At 41.9% G+C, this 19,622-nt stretch overlaps 1 protein-coding gene across 1 annotated transcript in view; it reads left to right on the forward strand.

The window, feature by feature from the left end:
• Positions 1 to 17,778, forward strand: part of ap1s1 (adaptor related protein complex 1 subunit sigma 1) — a 69,405-nt gene extending 51,627 nt beyond the window's left edge. Inside the window, exons 6-7 of the transcript XR_010032497.1 lie at positions 16,519 to 16,601; positions 17,412 to 17,778. The gene's annotated coding sequence lies outside the window, so the exon portion shown is untranslated. The remainder of the gene's footprint in view (positions 1 to 16,518; positions 16,602 to 17,411) is intronic.
• The last annotated feature ends 1,844 nt before the right edge of the window (positions 17,779 to 19,622 follow it).

Raw genomic sequence — 19,622 nt, forward strand, 5'->3', positions numbered from 1 at the left:
ACAGAGAAGCACGGCCAGACTACAGTAGTGGAGCCAATCCTTTGGCGGAAGTACGTAGGATGGCTCGCGAGGCTAAGTCATCAGTAGGCCAGAGCAGATTATGTGTTCACTTCACGCCATGTTGACTTTTTGCTGTATGCACAATTACCTGTGTGCATGATGACATCCACTGGGCCATGTGACCTTTTTCCTCCTGTCTGTTAGCTCTGTAGTATGTTGGACTGTGTTCTTCAAGAAAACTGATAAACTCATAAAGTCATGTGACTTCCGACATGCATTAAATATGATAGAGACACTTTCAGAGTCTCTCCAGTGTATCAAAGCATCTCAAGTAGCCTTGTCATGTTACGCATGTAAATTTGTAAAAACGTATGCCATAGTTGCGCAGACCTTGGTTACACTATGTGGACTGTGGACCCCTTTCTCCAGCAAAAAAGGTGACGTCTTAGTGAATAACCTCCCTTGAAATAATAATAAGACATAAATAGCCTGTAAATAATAAAACGACATTTGAAGAGCACAACATTTGATTAGGCCGACATTTACGTACGATGAAACCAGAAGAAAGTTGCCATAGTCTTAGTCAACTTAATTTAATCTGCTTAAGGAAGTAAAATGTCACGCTGTCAGACTCACAGGATTTTGTGCAGGAAGAGGAAAGCTATCAGCATGTTGTCAGATTAGAAAGTAATTGTATCAAAAGACCTTTTCTTAGAGGGCTCTGTAACTGCCTTTTTAAGTTTATGTATGCTGTGATGATAATGGTCAATGTGGAGATTGGGAAATCAACGGAATTCTTTGTGCTGGGGAGGCCATCTATGGGGTAGCAACACAGTAGCCTAGGTCATGTGCGCTCTGACAGTTACGCCAGCAAGTCTGGGTCTTTGTTCTAGTGGTCAGAGTACATGTTTGGTACCCTGTAGGCTTGGGGTTTTCAAACAGTGGTCCGTGGTTCATTGCAGTGTGGTCTCTGAGATGCTATGCAGTAAGATGCTATGCAGTTTAACCACTACAAATATACATACTTCCAGTCAAACAGGATGTAGGCCTAGTCTTTCAACAACTGTATAACTTCTAGTGGAATTACAAGATGTTCATGGGTGGGAGACGTGACGCCTTGTTTTTTCGTAACATTGGTTAAAAACCTACAAAACTGTTATTTTTCCTCTTAAAACAAATGTCAATGAAAGAAGATGTGGTACAATATGTTTCATATTAGTCTTAGATGAGAAGAAACATTTTTGATTTATGTAAAGGTTTATATGTCAAATATCCTGCGGTGTGACTGTAACATTAATGAAACCTGGAATATAATATAGGCTATATAAAAATTAACCAACAGCATTTTGTATAATGTATGAAGCATTTGGCATGATTGCATAAATACTAACTTTATATTAAGATATGTGAATGTGAAAAAAACTCAAGACATGAATATTAACTACAAGTTCAATTTCGTAACACAAATTGCGTCCTGTGGAGTGACATGTATGTCAATGTTTGTGAATGGGCAGCTGCAAGGCCAACTACAAGGGTCTTAAAGACTGGCTCCTAACCAGTCACCTCAGTTATTGGAGAATGCTGTGGAAGTTTAAGGTGACTATTAACCTCTTAATGTGTCTTCATATTGCAATGTTTCTGTCACGCAATGCTTAGGTTCATTTTATGGTGTCCTGTGGTGTGACTGCTCTTATAGAAGGAAAAAAAAGTTTTTTTATATAAATGAAAACACATATTAAGATTAAACACAATATCATTATCAAGTTAGCATGAGCTCAGATGTCAGTCATGTATACAAAAGGATTCAAATGGCCATAATGCAGTGAATTTCCTGTGGTGTGACTTCATTTTCCTGCGGTGTGACATGCCTATGAAATGTGTTGATGCATTACACATTTTCCCAAAAATGGCAAAAATAAGGCGAAATTCCACGGACCACTAAGTACTTCGTTTTTTTCTATTTTTTTCCAATTTTTTGCATCATTTTTTTCAGGAATTGGATTTTTTATTTTTTTTTGCATTATGCCATTAAACGTCAACCAGCCTCATTTAAACTCATGTGGAATCTGTGCAACTAAGGGTTTAACCCTGCTCACTGCTGGAAGCTTGCCTTTTTATAATCTATAAGAACACTGGTGTGTGTGAGAGAAATATAGCCAAATGTATACATTGCAACTCAACAGGTGAATTTTCCAGGTAAATAGGCCTACTATTGCACCAACATAAGTAGACATTCATGTCTGTTTGTACTAGTATTCAAAATGTACATTCATTCGGAAAACTTTCAGGTTTGTCACTATCCCGACTTGTTTAATCAGTTATTATTATATAGTCATTTAACAACTTAACAATTTTTGGTACTCCAATTACCCTCAAGGGTTCAGAGTACGCAGACATTCAACTGGGAGTCACTTTTTGATGGCACCATGTTTTTGAACACATACGTACTGTATGCAAATGTGAATTTCACTCATTTTTCATCTCTCTATACATTATTCCATTCCCGCTTCGTGACATTTCTCAAAGTGACTCATCCCCATTTTATGATAAGCATATTTTTACAATAGCCATGCGCTCTGGTTCTGCATGGTATGAGGCAGGAGGCGCGTTAATGCTGTTGGGAGACAGCAGGGTGGGTGGAAGCAGGAGGGCGGGGGGCGGCAATGGAGCGTGGTCTGCATGGTCTACCCACTCAGTAGATTCTCCAGTGTTGAGTCAACAGGCACAGAGTTGACTTTTACACTTGTGGTGTTGGTGATACTCTCTAAGTGTTGAATTAACACTGCAGCATGAACTGTGAGCAGAGGAAGAGGGCTCTGCAGACTGTGACGATAGCACAGGGACCGGAGAGGGGGAACAGGGGCTGGGGCGAAGCGGTGTAGTGGAAGTGATGAATGAAAAGTGAAGTGTAATTCAGAAAAGAGAGAAATATAGACTGTGCGTAAATCTTCCTTGCATGTGCACGCGCACACACTTTGGAGCACACCAGCATTTTCACACACACACACACACACACACACACACACACACACACACACACACACACACACACACACACACACACACACACACAATTGAATTGCTATCCTTAGGAGGACCTACCACTGACTTATGTTGCAATATGGCTCTGCTAATGTAAAGCATATACTGTATATAACATTATGTATGCATGGCCTGACCAAATTATCTAGGGAAAAAACGCTTCAATTTGTTTTGCCCACAATTTGACTCCCACATGTACAGTATAGCAATACCACAAAACTGTCAATGCCCTAGCAATCCATACATAAATGTGCATGAACAATTAATGTTAAAAGTCTTTTTATTTGTAGGAATTAATCCATAGGGAAAAGATACATCTAAACATTGCATTATATGGCACATACTATAAAAATGTGTATCCATGTACATTTTTTGGATATACTGTGTCTATTAGCTATGGGATTTGCAAGTTAGGCAAAGCATCAACAACCACCATACTGCCCTACAAAACAAACAAGGCAGTAATTGCCTTGTTGCTGAAAATGAGCTATTATGATTTAAATGACGTATTATATGTCAAAATATCAAGTCAAGTAGAATGATAGATCTGCAAAGGTTGTGGTAATGTAGAGTAACAAATTATACCGAAAACTACTTAGGCTGGAAAACAGAATGATTTTAAAGTCACTTTACTCAGTTGGGAGCTAAATGCAGCTGTTGCCTTTTTACTTTGCAGGGCAGCATAGCCTGTGCTCTGTGCTTGTGTGGCCACGTCTAGTGTGGCAGCGCTAGAGCTAGGGCTTTCTCCACATTCAGATGCTGATGTTATTGACGCTCGTGATTTACTGCTTTGTTTGGTACAGTGGAACTGCTGGCCTCGCCTCGCCTCGCCTCGCCTCGACTCCCCTTCGCCCACGCAGCGTCACCCCCCACTGCACTCGCGTGGGCGAAAGGGGAAGGAAGTGGCAGGATTTGAGGAGAGGTAGAGAGACGGAGAGAGAGAAAGAGAGGGGTAGAGAAAAAGAGGGGAGCGAGCGAGCAGGAGGCATAGAGGGGGCGGTGAAATGGGTATCAGAGCAGCCGAGGCAAGGTTCACCACGTTTGTCATTGTCAGCTCCTATCCTCTGCACACACACAGGGCTGGTCCGGAACTGAAAACCAGGCTGGGCATTTCAGCCAAGACTGGTCCACCACCAGGCATTGAGAGAGACAATGAAGGCTGTGACAACAATTTAATTGTCTTATATGACCCATTTTGACCACAACAGCCAACATGCTTTATTGAAATCTGACTACCTCGGAGAGGCTTGCTATAGCGACACAAGAACAGATTAGACACTGTTGAGGGGAGGGCCAGGCCAAAATCATCCACTGTCCACCGGGCAAATGCCCTACATGCCTGCCACATGGCCAATCCAGCCATGTCTGCACATATGCTCATGGACACAAACACAGACACAGACAGGCTGGCACATAATACACACAGACACACCCACACACAGTAGGGTTGGTCCATTATGAAAACGGTAGAATGTTGCATGCATTCTTTGATTCATACACAAAGCATTTATGCAATATTCTAACATTATGAAAATGTTAAAATATCAGATGCATTCTTTGGAGGCTCTCTTGCTCTCTCTCTCTCTCTCTCTCTCTATCTCTCTCTCTCTCTCTCTCTCTCTCTCTCTCTCTCTCTCTCTCTCTCTCATATATATATATATCAAATGCATTCCATCACTCACACAGAGGGACAGGGCCATTATGGAAATTTTAGATAATCACACGCATTCCAATGATTGTGATAACTGTGACTCATTACCATTTATTTTCATTTTCCCTGCTGCTGCTGCTGCTGTTGGTGTGTGTGTGTGTGCGTGCGAGTGTGTGTGTTTGTGTGTGTGCGTGTTTATGTGTGTGCGTGCGTGCGTATGTGTGTGTGTGTTTGTGTGTGCATGCGTGTGTATGTGTACGTGTGTGTGTGTGTGTATGTATGTGTGCGCGCATGTGTGTAGGAGTGCAGCATTAGTGTGCAGGCATGAAGAGGTTTGCTGGCATGCATGTAGGCTCTGGCTTGCTGTGTATTTCCACGGTGCATTATCTGTGTTAATTACGCTTTAAACCAACCCAAGCCACAGCGACTGCACAAAGGCACAGTAGTGCAGGTTTTAAAAGGATCTGAATCCAGTTTTAACTCTTAATATCGTTATTGTTAATACTATTGTAATTTTTTGTCATGAGAATGACCCAGATATTTACTTAATTTACTTAATTAAAGACTATGGCTCATTCTACGTTTCCAGTGGGCTTTTGGCAAAGGCAAAATGTCAACTATCAGTATTTTTTTCAAATAAATGACCTAGGTGTTTACATAGTGTATATGTTTAATTTTCAAAACAAATTGCCAAGCTTAATCTTAAATCATTTGATGAATACTCTAATGAAAGCGAACATTTGCTTGATTATTTTGTCAACAGTGTTATGGACAAATATTATGTCATTTCAAACATATATAAAAATATTAAAGAGTTCAAACAACATACGTTTGAAAGTGCTTATGTCCCTTAACAATAATGTTGTCATTAATCTGTGCAACTGATATAGAAAATGTGATTGTTGAGCTTCATAAGTAGGATTTTATGATTTACTGTGATACAGACACACATTTTTCATTATAAATCCCTGTAACGTCTGATGTGAATTTTGTCACCCACCTTACACAAGACTTCCCTCTCCAGAGATAATCCCTTGTGTCTGTTCATAGGATTTTTCCAACACATAAGGGATCAATACCACAAAAACCCATCTCCCTACAACACAAATTATTTTGTTTGTTTGTCTGTCAATATGGAGATAAATTGGCAAAAACATACTCCTCCTCAACTGTCATAGCTGATGCGTAACACCATTGACGGTAACGCGGCTTGACATTTCAGCTATTTTTATGGTGTTGTGCTAACTGAGGACCTCAGAAGTTCCACCACAGCACCTTAATCATCATTAATGTATTTTTATGCTTTATCTGTGTTTTTCTACATGTGATTTCTAATTCAGATTCTTATGAATATGTTGATAACACACTTGACAGGCAATTTTCCCGCTATGAGAACATGAAAAAGAATGGATTAAATTATGGAAGGATGGAGCTCAAAACTTACCAAAAAGTCTTCCCATATCCTGCCAAAGAGATAATGACATCACGTGATGTTATTCGTATGGCCTAAGACCAAACCATTACTGATTTATGGAGGGGGTTTCAGACCGTGACAGGGTTAACACAGTTTTCGTGGACACACACAAAATGGCAAATTTCATGTATAATGGAAAGCACAGTTTTGTTATACAGTATTGTGATGATTACTGTGAATCAACATTTGCAATCGTCTTGGGCAAAACATGTTTCTTTACATGCTAATATGAAGACTGAATCTGACATTTGGAAAACAGGATTGCATGAAAACGTCCAAAACCAGTATTAAATATTCATTCTTGCTGAGGGAAATAATGCAATGTCTACACTTTCTGTATTATATGAAAGATAAATGTGTGCTAATGTCCAAAACATCATTGGATGCAGTTAATAGTTAGTGGAATTGGAAATAAAATCCATGGACTTAAAAGCGCAGCCGAATCGTAGAATGACCCCTATGTATAATGGTAGTGAAGTCTTTTCATTGGTTGGTGCAGTGTTCCACTGCTCAATATGAGGCGAAATGTTGACATACCTTAAAGATAGAGGTGCATGATAGTTCTGGCAAATGAACTTTTTTTTTTCGCTCTAGAGCGGTAAATTCAATTTTGCAGCTTGCCGTCCTGGCAGCAGCGACGGGGGGGTGTAGTGGCCGTAATGTAGTGGTTAGTGGCTCTAATAGCCCACATGCCTCCGCGTAAGGGATTCCCGCTTGCCTGGACTGAACTAATTTGCGGTGGTGGTGGAGATGGGGGGGGTTGTTTTTAGAGGAGCCAGGAAGCAAGCAGACATGTGCAGAAATAAACAAAAAGACACAGGGAAGAGACAGTACTCTAGAAGGGATATCAAAGGCAGGGGAAAAAAAAGAAAGGACGAAAGGCTGGATAACACGACTTGGAAAGAACATGCACACACACCAAAAAAACAAAACAAGGATGTTCAGGAATGGGAGTCGCTCCCGGGAAGATGAAGAAAGGAGAGACATGGGCTGGGATAATAAAGGGAAGGAGAGAAACAGAGGGAGAGAGAATGAAGGAGGGAGGGAGAGCTTGAGAGCGAGGGAGGAGAGAGAGCGAGGGAGGAGAGAGAGCGCGGGAGGGAGGAGGGAGGTGTGCGGATCCCCGAGGGCTGTATGACTCACACTCTCTGCAGCCAGCCGACTCGTGCGTCACTAGCGCGGGCCTGGAGGAGGAGATAGGGGAGAGGTCTGCATTTAATTACCACTGCCAATTTATACCCACCACCACTGTAGTCACACACACACACACACACACACACACACACACACACACACACACACACACACACACACACACACACACACACACACACACACACACACACACACAAGGAGAAGACACACAATCAATGATCAGATGGACGCTTACACGCCCCATCATCAACATACACCCACCCATACACACACCCACCCACGACCCACCAGTCTCCAAGGCAGGCGGACAGACTCACACACATACACATACACATACACATACACACACACACACACACACACACAGCCACATCCAATCTGATCTAATGAGCCGATAAGCAGAGCCTATGGGTCATATACGTGCAGTTAAACACCGCATCTAGACTGGGCCGGCTGGTCTTGTGTGTGTGTGTGTTTGTACAAAAGCATTGGAGGCGGGGAAGTGGGCATCTGGCGGAATAGAATCAATCAATATGACATCAGCGATGATAAGCTGACATTCCGCTGGACAACAGGCAGAATGCATGCACAATAATCTCTCTCTCTCTCTCTCTCTCTCTCTCTCTCTCTCTCTCTCTCTCTCTCTCTCTCTCTCCCTCTTCACTCTCCCCCTCTTCACTGCCTGTGTTGGTGTGCGTGCGTGCGTGCATGCGGTACATGAAATCACGTCTTATATTTACAAAATGTGCAAAGGGGTGAGCGAGGCATTGCATTGCCATTGTTCAGGCTATTTTGCATGCTATGAATAGCACAAGATACGGTGCACAGCTCGCGGTGACGATCATATCTCAATTTGACTGTGTCATGGCTAATTTTGTAAAATGTGAAAGGTACGTAGCAATTTTCAATACTCTGCTGCTTAAAAAATTAAAAATCAAAAGTGTAATTATAACAAATCCGCCTTGCTTGTTCTGTTGGATTTTCACTGACCCAAACCATTTCAGACTTCTCCCCTCCAATTGTTGCTCAATGTGTATTTTGTTGTTCTGAATCCATTCTAAAGTTGATAGTTGATCAATAATTGTAGAGACCGCCAATGTAATAGCTAAAAACAGAGAAAGCCTCAGTCAGAACCCGTGACAGTAGTGACATTACGAAAGATGGAATGTGGATATGTTACCGGCTACCCACCTCAGAGCGCACTCGAGGCCCATAGCTCACGATCAGTCTCAGGGAGCCACAACGCCACGGTTACTCTCGCCTCCAGGAACTGTTTTAAGACAATGTTTCCAATTACAAATCAATGCAACTATAGGGAATGCATAGGTCTGTTATGTCATTGGGACCACAACTCACCATGGGCTGGATTACACTGCAAAAAGCAGGGCGAACTTTGACGTTCATTCGATCTGATCCGACCTCAGACAAAAAGGTACGCGGCTAGTGCCCACGACGCGGCCTGGTAGTGAGCGGAAGCGCCAGCAGGAAGAGCTATACCTCGCCAGATATTAATCGATTTCAGCCCGCCTACGGCTGTCAATCAAACAGGAGCGTCACCAAGCAGATGCGCCCTGTTACACATAGTTCCAAAATAGTTCCAGAAAGTGAGCATCGAACGCAGAAAGTGCAGTAAAGATAAATGTAATTCATTTGAATTCATTTTACGTCATCATTGCTTGTTATGTAGTGGTTCTGTGTTAGTCTCTAGCAAAAAGAAAGCCGCTGTACAGAATTATTTGAATCTCTGTGAATCATGTCACCAACCGACTTCCTGTACCCCGGTTGTCACAACTCTGAAATGCATGGCTCTGGTCCAAGGTGTTAGCTTAGTGCGCCACAGCACCACAAGTGAGCGCTTCTTTTAAAGACGTGTGGCAGAGAGTGCTGAAGAACAGTCTGTGATTTGTGGGTATATAGGCCTACTAGGCTTTATGTCTGCAGACATGTGGCACTTGGTGTACCACACAGTTTGAATATTTAACATGTACGTAGCTTCCTCAGGTTGAGCAAAATCATACGCACATCAAGTCAAGTCAAGTCAAGTAGGTTTTATTGTCAATTTCTTTACATGCACTGGTCATACAAAGAATTTGGAATTACATTTCTTGCTTTCCCATACAGACATAGACTAATCTAGGTAAGGACATGTTTTCCTCACTGAACTTTCCAGAAGCCACACACTCAGTATGTTCCTGTGAAACTGCCCTATGGTACAGCATCAGTAAAGCTCAACTATACAGCCTTCATAGAATACCCGCACTGATCAAAGTCCAAAGCAGTCGATTGAGTTGTGGCCATCTCCCACTCTGTCATTTCTTTCATCACAGCTTCACAGCTGTATGCATTTGTGCCGTTTAAATAAGTAAGAATGGAATTTTTTGCCCCTCTGCCACTGCTGCCGGACATCCTCTCTCAGTGCTCATATCTATGGGAAGTAAACCACATCCCTTTGTATTGGATGGCCATTGCCTAGAGCAGTGGTTCTCAACCCGGGGGTTGGGAACCACCCCCCAAGCGGGCCGCTTAGCACCCACAAGGGGCCCCAGAGCCCTCTTTCTATGTTCAGGGGTTTAATCATTTCAATATAATTCATATGTTAAGTTAAGGATAGCATTTAATTCATGTGTGACAAAACTACAACATTCAAGGTCCGCATAGATAAACAAATAATTTATCCATTTATCATGAGGAGCTGAGCATTTGTGACATGAATGGCTTTCGTGCAGCAAGCTGAAAATGTTTCAATGGTAAAAATATGGGTCCCACGCACACCGGTCCACTAGTAGTTACAGTAACACTGTAATAATGGTGACTGAAAAAACGCAACTACCTAGTACTACACGACTATGACAGCAGGGCCTTTAGTAATACATTACAACTTGGTCATTGCCATTCTGGTAACAGCAAATTTATAACCGGGGCCATGTCTTACTGGGTTAAGAAACAGGTGGGGAACCACAGAACAAGAGGACAAAAAAGCTTCTTTCAGCCTTTAGTAGTTTCTATCCTGATGGACATCCTGGTGCATTTGGCCCTTCTCTCTGCCTACCAATTCTGGCTTCATTGGGGGACCAATGTCATACTGTACACCTATCAAAGTAGTCTTCTGACCATGACGTGTAATATCTGAAACAGTAGGATGATATTCCTACTTTTATTCATTCCTACATGTATTCATTCATTCATTCATTCATTCATTATTAGACATCTTGCTCTATGTAAGTACAGTGTTTCATCGTATGTAACAGTGACACTTATTTATTGCTTCAACGAGGAATGCTCAATTTCGTTGTACATGTTACAGTGACAAATGGAAAGCTATTTGACATTTGATATATTCGATAATTTTGTGTTCTATTCAATTCCTACTGATGTTTTTGGATGTACTGTAGAACGGTACCCATTATCAATGTAGCTACATACTTTCATGGCTTCCCAGCAGCAATGTTCAGGGAGATGGAGCATTTTCAGCTGGTCACTGTTGACAGCCCATCTGTAGTTTGTGCTGGAAATTGTTGTCACACACATACAGTGTGATTGATTTTTTTGAGCTTATTGCGATGTGCCAGGGCGTCCATTATGCTAGTATGGAGGAACAGTATTTGGCTCATGTCACAAGCCACAAATGTGTGTGTGTGTGTGTGTGTGTGTGTGTGTGTGTGTGTGTGTGTGTGTGTGTGTGTGTGTGTGTGTGTGTGTGTGTGTGTGTGTGTGATGAAACTGTGGATGAATGTCAACCTGAAATGTCAGGAACAAACCTTTGATTAAGGAGAAAAGGTTAGTCATGATAAGTCAAAAATAAACACACACACACGCGCACACACACACACACACAGAGAGAGAGAGAGAGAGAACGAGAGAGAACGAGAGAGAGAACGAGAGAGAGAGCGGGCAAGTTTTAAGCTTAATGATTACTAGTATTACATCTTTTTCTACTATTATCTACTATTTTCTACTATTTTTCTACTATTATCTATCTATTACTACATTTTTATCACCAGTGTCTTCTTTGCAACTCTGTTCTCTTTCCATGTATGGGTATGCATTAATGTTTTAATGTCATTCATTAAGAATGCATTCTTAAATTATGAATAAATATACTCATACATTATGCTTGTACTCTTTTATTCTTTAACAAAAATGTCCCTTCCTTGCAAAGTAAAAGCAACGTCAAAAGAAAAAGGAAGTGTATTTGCATCTCAGGTGAGACACACTTGGGCAGCTGTGCCATTTAAAATGTTCAAGCTGCAATTAAGGCCAATTACTGTCAGTAATTACTAATACATGCTTTCAGGAAGTGCAGCCATTACTAACATGGCCAACTCTTGTCAAAGTGCTTGAAGCCACCATGTCATCTCACTGTGACCGACAGGAAACCCACTCTCGGATGTTCAACAACAGGAAACCTAGTTCCTTCTGATAAATTATAGACTGTATCCCTGTGCACGTGTTTTGTACACTGAATTTAGACCAAAACACCATCTATGTCACTTGATAAGATTAGTTGCTAATAACTCGGATTTTGCCTCGCATTTTTACTCCACAAAATCCTAGCTGGGTAAAAAAAACCCTGTTAATTTAATGTTCTTGAATGCAACAGTCTACACAGCATAATCTGTGCCCAATGCCACTTGTTCCTGTTGCTCATACCCTTCCTGTAGTGATGCTGCTGCTGTGGTGATTAACGCTGCATCCTCGCAGTCGTCATCATCATCATCATCATCTTCATCATCATCCGTACACTCATCAATGTGTTTGTCACTTTTCCGTCCAATTCCCGCCCCCTCTATGCATCTCTCTCTCTCTCTGATTGGCCCTAATTGGGGGACTACTTTTAAACTGGGAGGAAGTGGCAATGTGATGCCCGGCCTGAGCACTGCGGGATGGGCTAATTGCTATACACTAGGGGAGTCGCGTTGATGGTTAAGTTGTCTGGGTGGTGCTGCCGTATTGGGCAGTTGAGGAGGGAATTACAATACACACAAGGCACAAGGTTGGTGGGATACTTAGTCATAGCTTAGGGTAATCATTGTAATTGTCACAGAAGGGCCTTGGCTATGGTTCAAATGGCTAAGGCACTGTACTGTTGCACTGGGGAGTTTTGATGTACTACGATACATATTAATTTCATACTAGCATGTATTTTAATCAAAACATTTAAAATATCTGTGAGTTTACATCTTTAACATTTATATTTACCCATTGCCTTGACTTTCAGCCACCCTCAAACTATGCACATGTACATGTAGTAGTGTAAATAAAGACAGTAACAAAACTGATGATGTAGGTTCTGCAGGCACATCTTTGAATCTAGGTTGGCAGGATGCGTTCAAGAACATTGGGATCCTACAGTAGGCTACCTGTTGAGTTTGAGGTCAGGCTGCTCTGACAGGGCAAAAGATGTCTGCCTAGCTACTGCACCTCCCGTTTTGTTGCCTTTAAAGCAGGGATGGAAAACTGGAGGCCCGGGGGCCACATGTGGCCCGCCTCCTGACTCAGTGCGGCCCATAATCGATTTGTTGTAATTAGAGATGCACCGGATCCTGATTTTTAGGATCCTGCTGGATACCGGATCCACTGCTTAAGATCCTGCCGGATCCGGAACCGGATACCGGATCCTACGAAAGGGTTGAAACACATAGCCTACTCACACACGTGGGCCCTTTTTATCACGTTGGCTCAAACTATTTTGACCGAAAAGCCTCGGCTACCGGATCCTGGATCCTGGAACCGGATCCGGATCCTGAGAAAAACCCTATTATCCTGCCGGATCCGGAACCGGATCTTGGATCCGGTGCATCTCTAGTTGTAATTATACTGTTGGCCGATAGAGAACACTCCTATTCACTCCAAAAAAAGGCAGTTAGACCATCCAACTGCATCTCGTACTCTGCGAGCTGCTGTCAGCTCCGTGGTCATGTGGCCCTCAAATAGTGACAATGGAAAAATGTGACCCTCCATATCATGGAAGTTCTCATTCCTGCTTTAAGGTGTGTGCGTGTGCGTGTGCGTGTGCGTGTGCGTGTGCGTGTGCGTATGTGCATGTATGTGTGTATTGGGGGGCAAGTTTTATCAAAATGAGAAATTAAATTCATTTGGAAGAATTGTTGAGTTGCCTCTACACTTCCCCAGGATATCAAGCACCCAAAACATGGCTAAATGATGGGTACATGGCTTAAGGACTACTTGAGGTCTAAAACCTTGCTAAAGTTGGCCCTACCTTGGCTTAATCGTAGGGCATAATAATGGGTCTATAATGCGGTCGACCCAGGTTTGATTCCAGCCCAGGTCCTTCGCTGATCCTTCCCCGTCTCTCTCTCTTTCCTGTCACTCTCTCATACTGTCCTGTCAATAATAAAGTCTAAAAGACCAAAAAAATGTCTAATTAAAATAAAATAAAAAACCTTGCTGAAGGAAAGCTGCAAGAGGTGTTTCAAGTATGGGAAAATGGGAAGGCACCTGGAGCATTCCAAATGAACCTCCTTACTAGATTTGATCAAAATAGTCTGAAAACACACCTTCCACTGATTTTGTGAAGTATTGTGCCACCCTTCAACACTGATCAAATTTGCTAAGATTTGACAAGGAAGTTATGTTAGTACATAGGAACAATACTGCAACAGCAGAGCAGGATTTTCAAAAGTCAGGGCCTTTGATGCACCCTTCGATGCACAGCCAGTACAGGGAATGAGAAAGAGCCACAAGTGGGTCATATTCTGATGGCTGCAAAGGGCATACCAGCACTTGTCCTGTGCCTCAGAGAACACACTTTCACACTGAATGAACAGAGAGTGAGTGAGTAATTGACATCATCATCATCATCATCATCATCGCCGTCATCATCGCTTTCCTCATGTGTATAATTATTTCAATGATAGAGCCATCACTTCCGCCAGTGTGTCTCTCTGTCAGTCACATCGCTCAATTTAAGGAAGGAAATGGAAAGGAGGAAAGGTAGAGTAGCAAACATCGAGGTTGGGGGAAAAAAAGAACAACATGGAGTACATATAGGGTGAACTATGGTAAATTGGGACACTTTTGGTAGATCGCAAAAAAAACCCACTTTAAGTTTAAAATACACCAACATTTAGTAATTGTATGTCTTCATATGGGTCTTGGGTACATTTCCATGTAGGAATTAGTTTTTGAAGTATGATATTTTATAATATATTAACATTTAAAGACAGTGAGACACCAACTTCGTTGTGAGAAAATGCTATGGCAATTTGGGACACCCTTTAATGTAAAATGGGACAGTCTGTTTGATTATCATTATTTTTGCACAAACTGAAGAATAATATCGTTTTTCTCTTGTTAACAGTAGACTAGGATCTTAACTATTTAAAAAATGATATAACATCCCTGAAACATTTCCATTTCAAGAGAATATTGAAGGAGTATGGCATGTGTGACTGTGGCCATGGCCATTAGCATGTGGGATGCATATTACAATATAGGCCTATGGCGTGCTAATATGTTATGCTAACAGCTAACAGAAGCCCATTCTGTTGCTATGAGAAAACTGTCCCATTTTAGCTTAAAATATTGTCCCAAATTAGCTCACTCCACTATACTTACTAAAAGTATGTCTCCTTAATAAAGTAAAGACAAATGTGTAAATGTTTTGATATTGAGTTTAACCTTTAGTAAAACAACATATATTTCAATCATATTTTGTACCATATAATCACTAATTCAGCCATAATATCCTTATGATCTGATAGCATAATCGACATGTCAGCTAGCTAAACTGACAAGTGTTGAATCCACTGTCACTTCAAACCTTTGCTCATTTCTTTTATGATACTTAACACCAAATAAAATTATTGTTCCTTATACATGACAGTTGCAGTAACAATATTACATCCCATTTTGTGATTGGCTGCTAATATTTAGAAAGAAAACAACCCAAAACCTTATTTGTCCCACTTTGGCTGATGTCCCAAATTACCTTAGTTCACCCTACACTGGCCTCCTCTCCCTTCCAAGTCTCCAACACAACAGATCAACATTAAATCTGGGTCTTGGGGTGACAACAGTCCACAGGACAGAGGGAATCGATCTCTCGCAGCAGGCAGCAGGCGGCACGGCAGCAGACTTTGCAATCCCTCTGTGCTTCCATGTTGCCTCCGGGAGATTTGAAATGACAAACACGGCAGCTATTACTTGTCATTGTGTGTTTTTTTCCCCTCCGTGTGGCCCCTGCTGCCCGCTGTGTATATGGCTCTTAGAAGCTATTATGGGGATGAGTCATAGCACCGCATTTCATTATTGTCGTCTTGACCCACAGAGTTGGCTCGGTGCTGCCCACCAGTGGAGGACAGGTGTACTGTAAGTCCCTTCGCTGTTGAAGTCTTCTGCCCATACCCCACCCCCCTCTTTTTCTCTCATTCACAACATGAGCATTTATTCACAAGAATGAGACATTGCACCACATCATAAACAGCATGTGGTAAGAATGTGGATGTTTGTTCAGCTTGCTGAGTTGAAATATACAGTAGGCTATGTGTTCAAAGGAGACTGTCTCTATTGCTGTAAGTGGCTTGACATACATTTCCAAATACAGCATTTGAGAGCACATTCAAAAGGAAAGAATTTGATTCGTTTTGCAGCTGGGAATTAAAAATATGTATTGCCCTTGAGATTATGCAGAAACGTGAAGAAATGCATCTGATGAAGCAGGGCTGATTGCCAAGGTTTTACTCCTTTGATGCGCCATAATCACAGCAATCTTTTCAACACACACATGCACGCACGCACACACACACACACACGCACACGCACACACACACGCACACAGGCATGCAGGCCCACACACACACACACATGCATAAACACACATTTCAGAGCTCTCTCCTCTGCAGGTCTAATAAGCGCAGCACTGTCTCAGAGTCGTCCCAGCATGCTAATTAATTTAAGCAGAAGCTATTACCCACAAAAACAGGATTCGTCTAAAATAACATGCAGGGAAGAATAATTGTAGACATTTTGTTTTGGCTGTACAAGGTGTACCAGGTTGAAATATGTTCTTGTTACAGGGTTTGATTGATTGATTGTTTTTATGCAGTCCTTTCTGAATCCCAAAACCTGCATAACAACAAAAATATAATCTTTGGAAATACCAATGCTATGTTATTTTTCAGCATGACATGTCCCTTGGCAGAAATGAAGGTTGAAATGACATTTTTTCTCACAGGTCCAAGGGGCATAAAGACCGGAGTGCCACACCATCCGCTGAGCGGCCTTCCAGTTACCCCTCGGAGATGGGGGAGGTGCAAGGTATGTGTGTGGGGGGGTGGGGTGGGATGAGCCCCTCCCCCCCATCTAGACCGTGTTCAGACATTCAGCTAAGTTCTTCTGAGGCGGATGAACAGGTGCATTTACCGTAGAGCTGAATTATACATTAACCAGACTTGCTTTACAGCTGTGGTCAGAGAGGTCAACCCCTATGAGTATCTTGTCTTTTAGTGCTGTGTGTGTGTCAATAATTGATAGAGTTGTGAGGAGACTTTGTGGTGAAAGAATAGCAGAGTCTAATCTAAATGTATGTATAGTACCGTGTGGGCCAGGTCAATAGATAAGGTTTCACTTGGTGCACATATCCCAGATGTTGAACAAGAAACGTCAGTCTCTATGGGACAAAAAGGTTCCCACACAGCTGAGGATTTTGTCATACTAGCAGGATGATTTTTCAACCTTAGGGCCTTCCTCAGATTCACTTATACGTAGGTTTGACGCATTGACACATAATGTTTCTCATGATTTCATTTGCCGGGGCAGCTGTGGCCTAGTGGTTAGAGAGTTGGTCTTTCAATCTGAGGGTTGCAGGTTCGAATCCCCCCTGACCTCTCCCTACATGTCCATGGCTGAAGTGACCTTGAGCAAGGCACCTAACCCCACATTGCTCCAGGGACTGTAACCAATACCCTGACAAATAATAACTGCAAGTCACTTTGAATAAAATGAAAGCATCAGCTTAGTGAAATGTAATGTAATAGTACTGAAGAATGCATGTATCCTTTTAGAGTGGAGCTGCTGGCTCATCAGGAAGTTTACATGGTGATGCATGGCTATTCCTTTTCTTCACAGTGCTAGGGAAGACAATGGAGAGCAAGGGAACTGGTCTCTAATCAATAATGAAGCCATCCATCAATCTGACAAAAGATTCATTTGCGAACGAGAGGCGAGGCAGAAAGGTGATCCTCTCAGTCATTAGCCAGCGATTAAAGTGTGGTAAATTCCCTGCACATGTCATGTCTCACCTGTTGCAGTAGCAGTTTTTTCTTCTTCCGTGAGACCACTCCATATATCCATGGTTCACACCTCAGTCTGAAGTTGTAAAGCAATTGGAAGAAGAAGAATCAATGTATTGACTTGGTTTCTCTTGCTTTCTTCACTCATTCAGACACCAGACATTTTTGACAGTGACACATCTTTTTGTATATCAAAGGCTGCATGCATGAGTTGTCTGTTTGCTTTACAAAGGCTTCAGAAATGAAAGAGCAAAACAAAAATCCATTGTTTGTGTTTAGTTTGTAGTGGGAGTCTGAAAAACAGTAATTTGCCACGGGCCGCTACTGAAGGTGCAGGACAGAGTATCCTTACACACTGTGTGAAAAAGAAAGAGACACGAGTCCAAGTGGGAACATCCAGTACATTATACTGCTCATGGTAGTTGATAAATGGTGAAAGTTAAATGAACACTTAAAAATATCTCAGTGTGCAACGCGCTGCAAGTTAGTTCTATGCCTGGCCCTTTATGGGGTTTTCATGTTGGAACTTGTCCTAGATACAAGGTCAGTGGTTTCAACTCTGCTATAAAACCCCAGTGCCAAGATTGCAGTTTTGTCAGCATGAGTTTGAATCACACTGCCCTGCTCTTGCTGTGGAGTGGGCAGCGGCTGCACACAACACTCCATAGGAGGAGAGCAGCTTTTGGAGGCGGTTAGGCAGCTTTAAAACGCTGAAGACTCACAGGCCCAGTTGATATGAAATGGATCAAACACTTTTCAATTTAACTTCCTGAACACCACTGTTGAATGCACTTTGGCTCATATGTCTAAACGCACAAGAGAAAGAGAGCTTACCAAAGCTCAAGACTATTGGAAACAATGTGTCATGGTGCACTCACAAATGATGTCCATTCTACATTAAAAATAGAATGCATGGTAACACATTTTATAATGTTTACATTACACTATTCTGAAGACATACAATTCTGAAGACATAAAATACTGTATTACTCTAGGTTTTACTGGTCTAGGTTTTACTGATTTCCCGTCCTCATGAAATCAGGATTGTACAGGGCACACAGTGTGCGAAGTAAAAACCCACAGGCATCTATAAGATATTAATCATATTTGACCTGTGAACTGTGTGTTTTTCACCTGCTATGATGCTTTGAGCTTGGCTGACGTAGACCTACAGGTTTGGGCGTGTGCGTGTGTGTGTCCGTGCACATGTGTGTATTAAGGTGAGGGTTCTGTTAAAGGGCATGACATGGAAGCAGACATCTGACATCGAAACTACCTCCCAGAGTGAGTGATGAGAGAGAGAGAGAGAGAGAGAGAGAGAGAGAGAGAGAGAGAGAGAGAGAGATTGAAGTGGCATGATGAGGGAGGGAAACATGCCGTTAAGATGGAACGAAAAACTGATGAAAAGATGAGTCAGTTTCCATTTCCCTTTAAGTCAGTCGGCCCTGTGTGATGCTTCCGTTTAGAAGGCAAAGTTAAGGTAGCAATTGTGAAGGGCAGGCAGAAAATGATCAATCTCAATTATCCTTTCACAACCCAACCGATCTTTGCTTTGACCAGTTTCTGTACATGTGATGCATTTTCATCAGACACATACATGTACATAATATACATTTTACAATGTATTTAAATGTCAGTTTTTTTCCCATAGAAGTAGGCTGCACATACTTTCAGGTATGCATGACAATTAGGCTATGTGTTCATACAAAATACATTATGTGTGGCAAAAGGCTGTGAGGGCTATTGAATTCAATAAAACGAATTATACAATGAAAAGGTTACACAAAATTAGCTGATTCCAGATTTCTTTGTTACTGTCCTTAAATCAGGATAGTTAAAAACCTTTTGAACACACAACCGGGATGAAAATTAATATGTTGGTCCACAGTGGGTGGTGGGTTTGTTTACTTCGTCTTTGCTGTGTATTCTGCTATCTGTACAGCAGTTGACAGTGAGTGAGGATGTACTCTATCTGTTGGTGTGACTAGAATCAGTTTGGGGAAGCTATTTGTTTCATCACTTTTAAGCATGGCATTTGTTTATCCTC

This window comes from Engraulis encrasicolus, chromosome 21 (assembly GCF_034702125.1).
Source record: "Engraulis encrasicolus isolate BLACKSEA-1 chromosome 21, IST_EnEncr_1.0, whole genome shotgun sequence".
Taxonomy (NCBI): domain Eukaryota; kingdom Metazoa; phylum Chordata; class Actinopteri; order Clupeiformes; family Engraulidae; genus Engraulis; species Engraulis encrasicolus.